The following is a 12,107-nucleotide window of genomic DNA, read 5'->3' on the forward strand; positions in this document are numbered from 1 at the left end:
TATACGTTTAGTCAGAAGCTTATAAAACTATGAAGGAGTCATTTCCGACCCCATAAATCATATATATTATTGATCAGAATGAACAGCTGCATCGATTTAACTATGTCTGGTTGAAAAAAAATTTTTGAAAATTTTTTCCATTTTTGCAAAAAAAGATAAGGGGTTACATCATTAAAATTGTCAAAAATCGACAAAAATAATCATTTTTTATTGAGTATGTAGTTTTATTGCCCTGATAAAAACTAGCAAAGGAAAGGTTTCCGAATTGAAATTAACGCATTTTTGGCTTAGTTATGAGATTTTTAAATTTAGATTTGTTCACAAAATTGTCATATAAAATATAGATAAATATCGACCCAAAGAATGGTTTTAGACGTTTAGTCAAAAGCTTGTAGCACTGCGAGGGACTCATTTCGGAGTAAATTGAGAATGCAGTTTTATTGCCATAATAAGTAGTAGCATTGCAAAAGTTTCCGAATTAAAATTAATATTTTTTTGGCACAGTTATGAATTTTTTAAAATTTGAATTATTTACAATTGTCATATAAAATAAATATATACTGAAAGAATGGTATTATACGTTTAGTCAGAAGCTTATAAAACTATGAAGGAGTCATTTCCGACCCCATAAATCATATATATTATTGATCAGAATGAACAGCTGCATCGATTGAACTGTCTGGCTGAAAAAAAATTTTTGAAAATTTTTTCCATTTTTGCAAAAAAAGATAAGGGGTTACATCATTAAAATTGTCAAAAATCGACAAAAATAATCATTTTTTATTGAGTATGTAGTTTTATTGCCCTGATAAAAACTAGCTTAGGAAAGGTTTCCGAATTGAAATTAATGCATTTTTGGCTTAGTTATGAGATTTTTAAATTTAGATTTGTTCACAAAATTGTCATATAAAATATAGATAAATATCGACCCAAAGAATGGTTTTAGACGTTTAGTCAAAAGCTTGTAGCACTGCGAGGGACTCATTTCGGAGTAAATTAAGAATGCAGTTTTATTGCCTTAATAAGTAGTAGCACTGCAAAAGTTTCCGAATTAAAATTAATATTTTTTTGGCATAGTTATGAATTTTTTAAAATTTGAATTATTTACAACATTGTCAAATAAAATAAATATATACTGAAAGAATGGTATTATACGTTTAGTCAGAAGCTTCTAAAACTATGAAGGAGTCATTTCCGACCCCATAAATCATATATATTATTGATCAGAATGAACAGCTGCATCGATCTAACTATGTCCGGTTGAAAAAAAATGTTTGAAAATTTTTTCCATTTTTGCAAAAAAAGATAAGGGGTTACATCATTAAAATTGTCAAAAATCGACAAAAATATTAATTTTTTATTGAGTATGCAGTTTTATTGCCCTGATAAAAACTAGCATAGGAAAGGTTTCCGAATTGAAATTAATGCATTTTTGGCTTAGTTATGAGATTTTTAAATTTAGATTTGTTCACAAAATTGTCATATAAAATATAGATAAATATCGACCCAAAGAATGGTTTTAGACGTTTAGTCAAAAGCTTGTAGCACTGCGAGGGACTCATTTCGGAGTAAATTAAGAATGCAGTTTTATTGCCTTAATAAGTAGTAGCACTGCAAAAGTTTCCGAATTAAAATTAATATTTTTTTGGCATAGTTATGAATTTTTTAAAATTTGAATTATTGACAAAATTGTCATATAAAATAAATATATACTGAAAGAATGGTATTATACGTTTAGTCAGAAGCTTATAAAACTATGAAGGAGTCATTTCCGACCCCATAAATCATATATATTATTGATCAGAATGAACAGCTGCATCGATCTAACTATGTCCGGTTGAAAAAAAATGTTTGAAAATTTTTTCCATTTTTGCAAAAAAAGATAAGGGGTTACATCATTAAAATTGTCAAAAATCGACAAAAATATTAATTTTTTATTGAGTATGCAGTTTTATTGCCCTGATAAAAACTAGCATAGGAAAGGTTTCCGAATTGAAATTAATGCATTTTTGGCTTAGTTATGAGATTTTTAAATTTTGATTTGTTGACAAAATTGTCATTTAAAATATAGATAAATATCGACCCAAAGAATGGTTTTAGACGTTTAGTCAAAAGCTTGTAGCACTGCGAGGGACTCATTTCGGAGTAAATTAAGAATGCAGTTTTATTGCCTTAATAAGTAGTAGCACTGCAAAAGTTTCCGAATTAAAATTAATATTTTTTTGGCATAGTTATGAATTTTTTAAAATTTGAATTATTGACAAAATTGTCATATAAAATAAATATATACTGAAAGAATGGTATTATACGTTTAGTCAGAAGCTTATAAAACTATGAAGGAGTCATTTCCAACCCCATAAATCATATATATTATTGATCAGAATGAACAGCTGCATCGATTTAACTATGTCTGGATGAAAAAAAAATTTTGAAAATTTTTTCCATTTTTGCAAAAAAAGATAAGGGGTTACATCATTAAAATTGTCAAAAATCGACAAAAATAATCATTTTTTATTGAGTATGTAGTTTTATTGCCCTGATAAAAACTAGCTTAGGAAAGGTTTCCGAATTGAAATTAATGCATTTTTGGCTTAGTTATGAGATTTTTAAATTTAGATTTGTTCACAAAATTGTCATATAAAATATAGATAAATATCGACCCAAAGAATGGTTTTAGACGTTTAGTCAAAAGCTTGTAGCACTGCGAGGGACTCATTTCGGAGTAAATTAAGAATGCAGTTTTATTGCCTTAATAAGTAGTAGCACTGCAAAAGTTTCCGAATTAAAATTAATATTTTTTTGGCATAGTTATGAATTTTTTAAAATTTGAATTATTGACAAAATTGTCATATAAAATAAATATATACTGAAAGAATGGTATTATACGTTTAGTCAGAAGCTTATAAAACTATGAAGGAGTCATTTCCGACCCCATAAATCATATATATTATTGATCAGAATGAACAGCTGCATCGATTTAACTATGTCTGGTTGAAAAAAAATTTTTGAAAATTTTTTCCATTTTTGCAAAAAAAGATAAGGGGTTACATCATTAAAATTGTCAAAAATCGACAAAAATAATCATTTTTTATTGAGTATGTAGTTTTATTGCCCTGATAAAAACTAGCAAAGGAAAGGTTTCCGAATTGAAATTAACGCATTTTTGGCTTAGTTATGAGATTTTTAAATTTAGATTTGTTCACAAAATTGTCATATAAAATATAGATAAATATCGACCCAAAGAATGGTTTTAGACGTTTAGTCAAAAGCTTGTAGCACTGCGAGGGACTCATTTCGGAGTAAATTGAGAATGCAGTTTTATTGCCATAATAAGTAGTAGCATTGCAAAAGTTTCCGAATTAAAATTAATATTTTTTTGGCACAGTTATGAATTTTTTAAAATTTGAATTATTTACAATTGTCATATAAAATAAATATATACTGAAAGAATGGTATTATACGTTTAGTCAGAAGCTTATAAAACTATGAAGGAGTCATTTCCGACCCCATAAATCATATATATTATTGATCAGAATGAACAGCTGCATCGATTGAACTGTCTGGCTGAAAAAAAATTTTTGAAAATTTTTTCCATTTTTGCAAAAAAAGATAAGGGGTTACATCATTAAAATTGTCAAAAATCGACAAAAATAATCATTTTTTATTGAGTATGTAGTTTTATTGCCCTGATAAAAACTAGCTTAGGAAAGGTTTCCGAATTGAAATTAATGCATTTTTGGCTTAGTTATGAGATTTTTAAATTTAGATTTGTTCACAAAATTGTCATATAAAATATAGATAAATATCGACCCAAAGAATGGTTTTAGACGTTTAGTCAAAAGCTTGTAGCACTGCGAGGGACTCATTTCGGAGTAAATTAAGAATGCAGTTTTATTGCCTTAATAAGTAGTAGCACTGCAAAAGTTTCCGAATTAAAATTAATATTTTTTTGGCATAGTTATGAATTTTTTAAAATTTGAATTATTTACAACATTGTCAAATAAAATAAATATATACTGAAAGAATGGTATTATACGTTTAGTCAGAAGCTTCTAAAACTATGAAGGAGTCATTTCCGACCCCATAAATCATATATATTATTGATCAGAATGAACAGCTGCATCGATCTAACTATGTCCGGTTGAAAAAAAATGTTTGAAAATTTTTTCCATTTTTGCAAAAAAAGATAAGGGGTTACATCATTAAAATTGTCAAAAATCGACAAAAATATTAATTTTTTATTGAGTATGCAGTTTTATTGCCCTGATAAAAACTAGCATAGGAAAGGTTTCCGAATTGAAATTAATGCATTTTTGGCTTAGTTATGAGATTTTTAAATTTTGATTTGTTGACAAAATTGTCATTTAAAATATAGATAAATATCGACCCAAAGAATGGTTTTAGACGTTTAGTCAAAAGCTTGTAGCACTGCGAGGGACTCATTTCGGAGTAAATTGAGAATGCAGTTTTATTGCCATAATAAGTAGTAGCATTGCAAAAGTTTCCGAATTAAAATTAATATTTTTTTGGCATAGTTATGAATATTTTAAAATTTGAATTATTTACAAAATTGTCATATAAAATAAATATATACTGAAAGAATGGTATTATACGTTTAGTCAGAAGCTTATAAAACTATGAAGGAGTCATTTCCGACCCTATAAATCATATATATTATTGATCAGAATGAACAGCTGCATCGATTTAACTATGTCTGGATGAAAAAAAAATTTTGAAAATTATTTCCATTTTTGCAAAAAAAGATAAGGGGTTACATCATTAAAAATGTCAAAAATCGACAAAAATAATCATTTTTTATTGAGTATGTAGTTTTATTGCCCTGATAAAAACTAGCTTAGGAAAGGTTTCCGAATTGAAATTAATGCATTTTTGGCTTAGTTATGAGATTTTTAAATATTGATTTGTTGACAAAATTGTCATTTAAAATATAGATAAATATCGACCCAAAGAATGGTTTTAGACGTTTAGTCAAAAGCTTGTAGCACTGCGAGGGACTCATTTCGGAGTAAATTAAGAATGCAGTTTTATTGCCTTAATAAGTAGTAGCACTGCAAAAGTTTCCGAATTAAAATTAATATTTTTTTGGCATAGTTATGAATTTTTTAAAATTTGAATTATTGACAAAATTGTCATATAAAATAAATATATACTGAAAGAATGGTATTATACGTTTAGTCAGAAGCTTATAAAACTATGAAGGAGTCATTTCCGACCCCATAAATCATATATATTATTGATCAGAATGAACAGCTGCATCGATCTAACTATGTCCGGTTGAAAAACAATTTTTGAAAATTTTTTCCATTTTTGCAAAAAAAGATAAGGGGTTACATCATTAAAATTGTCAAAAATCGACAAAAATAATCATTTTTTATTGAGTATGTAGTTTTATTGCCCTGATAAAAACTAGCTTAGGAAAGGTTTCCGAATTGAAATTAACGCATTTTTGGCTTAGTTATGAGATTTTTAAATTTTGATTTGTTGACAAAATTGTCATTTAAAATATAGATAAATATCGACCCAAAGAATGGTTTTAGACGTTTAGTCAAAAGCTTGTAGCACTGCGAGGGACTCATTTCGGAGTAAATTAAGAATGCAGTTTTATTGCCTTAATAAGTAGTAGCACTGCAAAAGTTTCCGAATTAAAATTAATATTTTTTGGCATAGTTATGAATATTTTAAAATTTGAATTATTTTAATTATTTATTTAAGATAAATATCGACCCAAAGAATGGTTTTAGACGTTTAGTCAAAAGCTTGTAGCACTGCGAGGGACTCATTTCGGAGTAAATTGAGAATGCAGTTTTATTGCCATAATAAGTAGTAGCATTGCAAAAGTTTCCGAATTAAAATTAATATTTTTTTGGCATAGTTATGAATTTTTTAAAATTTGAATTATTGACAAAATTGTCATATAAAATAAATATATACTGAAAGAATGGTATTATACGTTTAGTCAGAAGCTTATAAAACTATGAAGGAGTCATTTCCGACCCCATAAATCATATATATTATTGATCAGAATGAACAGCTGCATCGATCTAACTATGTCTGGCTGAAAAAAAATTTTTGAAAATTTTTTCCATTTTTGCAAAAAAAGATAAGGGGTTACATCATTAAAATTGTCAAAAATCGACAAAAATAATCATTTTTTATTGAGTATGTAGTTTTATTGCCCTGATAAAAACTAGCTTAGGAAAGGTTTCCGAATTGAAATTAACGCATTTTTGGCTTAGTTATGAGATTTTTAAATTTTGATTTGTTGACAAAATTAAAAAATTGTCATTTAAAATATAAATAAATATCGACCCAAAGAATGGTTTTAGACGTTTAGTCAAAAGCTTGTAGCACTGCGAGGGACTCATTTCGGAGTAAATTAAGAATACAGTTTTATTGCCTTAATAAGTAGTAGCACTGCAAAAGTTTCCGAATTAAAATTAATATTTTTTTGGCATAGTTATGAATATTTTAAAATTTGAATTATTTACAAAATTGTCATATAAAATAAATATATACTGAAAGAATGGTATTATACGTTTAGTCAGAAGCTTATAAAACTATGAAGGAGTCATTTCCGACCCCATAAATCATATATATTATTGATCAGAATGAACAGCTGCATCGATCTAACTATGTCTGGCTGAAAAAAAATTTTTGAAAATTTTTTCCATTTTTGCAAAAAAAGATAAGGGGTTACATCATTAAAATTGTCAAAAATCGACAAAAATAATCATTTTTTATTGAGTATGTAGTTTTATTGCCCTGATAAAAACTAGCTTAGGAAAGGTTTCCGAATTGAAATTAACGCATTTTTGGCTTAGTTATGAGATTTTTAAATTTTGATTTGTTGACAAAATTGTCATTTAAAATATAGATAAATATCGACCCAAAGAATGGTTTTAGACGTTTAGTCAAAAGCTTGTAGCACTGCGAGGGACTCATTTCGGAGTAAATTAAGAATGCAGTTTTATTGCCTTAATAAGTAGTAGCACTGCAAAAGTTTCCGAATTAAAATTAATATTTTTTTGGCATAGTTATGAATTTTTTAAAATTTGAATTATTGACAAAATTGTCATATAAAATAAATATATACTGAAAGAATGGTATTATACGTTTAGTCAGAAGCTTATAAAACTATGAAGGAGTCATTTCCGACCCCATAAATCATATATATTATTGATCAGAATGAACAGCTGCATCGATCTAACTATGTCCGGTTGAAAAACAATTTTTGAAAATTTTTTCCATTTTTGCAAAAAAAGATAAGGGGTTACATCATTAAAATTGTCAAAAATCGACAAAAATAATCATTTTTTATTGAGTATGTAGTTTTATTGCCCTGATAAAAACTAGCTTAGGAAAGGTTTCCGAATTGAAATTAATGCATTTTTGGCTTAGTTATGAGATTTTTAAATTTAGATTTGTTCACAAAATTGTCATATAAAATATAGATAAATATCGACCCAAAGAATGGTTTTAGACGTTTAGTCAAAAGCTTGTAGCACTGCGAGGGACTCATTTCGGAGTAAATTGAGAATGCAGTTTTATTGCCATAATAAGTAGTAGCATTGCAAAAGTTTCCGAATTAAAATTAATATTTTTTTGGCACAGTTATGAATATTTTAAAATTTGAATTATTTACAATTGTCATATAAAATAAATATATACTGAAAGAATGGTATTATACGTTTAGTCAGAAGCTTATAAAACTATGAAGGAGTCATTTCCGACCCCAAAAATCATATATATTATTGATCAGAATGAACAGCTGCATCGATTGAACTGTCTGGCTGAAAAAAAATTTTTGAAAATTTTTTCCATTTTTGCAAAAAAAGATAAGGGGTTACATCATTAAAATTGTCAAAAATCGACAAAAATAATCATTTTTTATTGAGTATGTAGTTTTATTGCCCTGATAAAAACTAGCTTAGGAAAGGTTTCCGAATTGAAATTAATGCATTTTTGGCTTAGTTATGAGATTTTTAAATTTAGATTTGTTCACAAAATTGTCATATAAAATATAGATAAATATCGACCCAAAGAATGGTTTTAGACGTTTAGTCAAAAGCTTGTAGCACTGCGAGGGACTCATTTCGGAGTAAATTAAGAATGCAGTTTTATTGCCTTAATAAGTAGTAGCACTGCAAAAGTTTCCGAATTAAAATTAATATTTTTTTGGCATAGTTATGAATTTTTTAAAATTTGAATTATTTACAACATTGTCAAATAAAATAAATATATACTGAAAGAATGGTATTATACGTTTAGTCAGAAGCTTCTAAAACTATGAAGGAGTCATTTCCGACCCCATAAATCATATATATTATTGATCAGAATGAACAGCTGCATCGATCTAACTATGTCCGGTTGAAAAAAAATGTTTGAAAATTTTTTCCATTTTTGCAAAAAAAGATAAGGGGTTACATCATTAAAATTGTCAAAAATCGACAAAAATAATCATTTTTTATTGAGTATGTAGTTTTATTGCCCTGATAAAAACTAGCTTAGGAAAGGTTTCCGAATTGAAATTAACGCATTTTTGGCTTAGTTATGAGATTTTTAAATTTTGATTTGTTGACAAAATTGTCATTTAAAATATAGATAAATATCGACCCAAAGAATGGTTTTAGACGTTTAGTCAAAAGCTTGTAGCACTGCGAGGGACTCATTTCGGAGTAAATTAAGAATGCAGTTTTATTGCCTTAATAAGTAGTAGCACTGCAAAAGTTTCCGAATTAAAATTAATATTTTTTTGGCACAGTTATGAATATTTTAAAATTTGAATTATTTACAATTGTCATATAAAATAAATATATACTGAAAGAATGGTATTATACGTTTAGTCAGAAGCTTATAAGACTATGAAGGAGTCATTTCCGACCCCAAAAATCATATATATTATTGATCAGAATGAACAGCTGCATCGATTTAACTATGTCTGGCTGAAAAAAAATTTTTGAAAATTTTTTCCATTTTTGCAAAAAAAGATAAGGGGTTACATCATTAAAATTGTCAAAAATCGACAAAAATAATCATTTTTTATTGAGTATGTAGTTTTATTGCCCTGATAAAAACTAGCTTAGGAAAGGTTTCCGAATTGAAATTAACGCATTTTTGGCTTAGTTATGAGATTTTTAAATTTTGATTTGTTGACAAAATTGTCATTTAAAATATAGATAAATATCGACCCAAAGAATGGTTTTAGACGTTTAGTCAAAAGCTTGTAGCACTGCGAGGGACTCATTTCGGAGTAAATTAAGAATGCAGTTTTATTGCCTTAATAAGTAGTAGCACTGCAAAAGTTTCCGAATTAAAATTAATATTTTTTTGGCATAGTTATGAATTTTTTAAAATTTGAATTATTGACAAAATTGTCATATAAAATAAATATATACTGAAAGAATGGTATTATACGTTTAGTCAGAAGCTTATAAAACTATGAAGGAGTCATTTCCGACCCCATAAATCATATATATTATTGATCAGAATGAACAGCTGCATCGATCTAACTATGTCCGGTTGAAAAACAATTTTTGAAAATTTTTTCCATTTTTGCAAAAAAAGATAAGGGGTTACATCATTAAAATTGTCAAAAATCGACAAAAATAATCATTTTTTATTGAGTATGTAGTTTTATTGCCCTGATAAAAACTAGCTTAGGAAAGGTTTCCGAATTGAAATTAACGCATTTTTGGCTTAGTTATGAGATTTTTAAATTTTGATTTGTTGACAAAATTGTCATTTAAAATATAGATAAATATCGACCCAAAGAATGGTTTTAGACGTTTAGTCAAAAGCTTGTAGCACTGCGAGGGACTCATTTCGGAGTAAATTAAGAATGCAGTTTTATTGCCTTAATAAGTAGTAGCACTGCAAAAGTTTCCGAATTAAAATTAATATTTTTTTGGCATAGTTATGAATATTTTAAAATTTGAATTATTTTAATTATTTATTTAAGATAAATATCGACCCAAAGAATGGTTTTAGACGTTTAGTCAAAAGCTTGTAGCACTGCGAGGGACTCATTTCGGAGTAAATTGAGAATGCAGTTTTATTGCCATAATAAGTAGTAGCACTGCAAAAGTTTCCGAATTAAAATTAATATTTTTTTGGCATAGTTATGAATTTTTTAAAATTTGAATTATTGACAAAATTGTCATATAAAATAAATATATACTGAAAGAATGGTATTATACGTTTAGTCAGAAGCTTATAAAACTATGAAGGAGTCATTTCCGACCCCATAAATCATATATATTATTGATCAGAATGAACAGCTGCATCGATCTAACTATGTCCGGTTGAAAAACAATTTTTGAAAATTTTTTCCATTTTTGCAAAAAAAGATAAGGGGTTACATCATTAAAATTGTCAAAAATCGACAAAAATAATCATTTTTTATTGAGTATGTAGTTTTATTGCCCTGATAAAAACTAGCTTAGGAAAGGTTTCCGAATTGAAATTAATGCATTTTTGACTTAGTTATGAGATTTTTAAATTTAGATTTGTTCACAAAATTGTCATATAAAATATAGATAAATATCGACCCAAAGAATGGTTTTAGACGTTTAGTCAGAAGCTTGTAGCACTGCGAGGGACTCATTTCGGAGTAAATTGAGAACGCAGTTTTATTGCCGTAATAAGTAGTAGCATTGGAAAAGTTTCCGAATTAAAATTAATACATTTTTGGCATTGTTATGAATTTTTTAAAATTTGAATTATTTACAAAATTGTCATATAAAATAAATATATACTGAAAGAATGGTATTATGCGTTTAGTCAGAAGCTTATAAAACTATGAAGGAGTCATTTCCGACCCCATAAATCATATATATTATTGATCAGAATGAACAGCTGCATCGATCTAACTATGTCCGGTTGAAAAACAATTTTTGAAAATTTTTTCCATTTTTGCAAAAAAAGATAAGGGGTTACATCATTAAAATTGTCAAAAATCGACAAAAATAATCATTTTTTATTGAGTATGTAGTTTTATTGCCCTGATAAAAACTAGCTTAGGAAAGGTTTCCGAATTGAAATTAACGCATTTTTGGCTTAGTTATGAGATTTTTAAATTTAGATTTGTTCACAAAATTGTCATTTAAAATATAGATAAATATCGACCCAAAGAATGGTTTTAGACGTTTAGTCAAAAGCTTGTAGCACTGCGAGGGACTCATTTCGGAGTAAATTAAGAATGCAGTTTTATTGCCTTAATAAGTAGTAGCACTGCAAAAGTTTCCGAATTAAAATTAATATTTTTTTGGCATAGTTATGAATTTTTTAAAATTTGAATTATTGACAAAATTGTCATATAAAATAAATATATACTGAAAGAATGGTATTATACGTTTAGTCAGAAGCTTATAAAACTATGAAGGAGTCATTTCCGACCCCATAAATCATATATATTATTGATCAGAATGAACAGCTGCATCGATCTAACTATGTCCGGTTGAAAAACAATTTTTGAAAATTTTTTCCATTTTTGCAAAAAAAGATAAGGGGTTACATCATTAAAATTGTCAAAAATCGACAAAAATAATCATTTTTTATTGAGTATGTAGTTTTATTGCCCTGATAAAAACTAGCTTAGGAAAGGTTTCCGAATTGAAATTAACGCATTTTTGGCTTAGTTATGAGATTTTTAAATTTTGATTTGTTGACAAAATTAAAAAATTGTCATTTAAAATATAGATAAATATCGACCCAAAGAATGGTTTTAGACGTTTAGTCAAAAGCTTGTAGCACTGCGAGGGACTCATTTCGGAGTAAATTAAGAATACAGTTTTATTGCCTTAATAAGTAGTAGCACTGCAAAAGTTTCCGAATTAAAATTAATATTTTTTTGGCATAGTTATGAATATTTTAAAATTTGAATTATTTACAAAATTGTCATATAAAATAAATATATACTGAAAGAATGGTATTATACGTTTAGTCAGAAGCTTATAAAACTATGAAGGAGTCATTTCCGACCCCATAAATCATATATATTATTGATCAGAATGAACAGCTGCATCGATCTAACTATGTCCGGTTGAAAAACAATTTTTGAAAATTTTTTCCATTTTTGCAAATCATTA

Source organism: Drosophila serrata, unplaced genomic scaffold (genome assembly GCF_035046125.1).
Source record: "Drosophila serrata isolate PLE 108 unplaced genomic scaffold, ASM3504612v1 contig_275, whole genome shotgun sequence".
In the NCBI taxonomy this organism is placed as follows: domain Eukaryota; kingdom Metazoa; phylum Arthropoda; class Insecta; order Diptera; family Drosophilidae; genus Drosophila; species Drosophila serrata.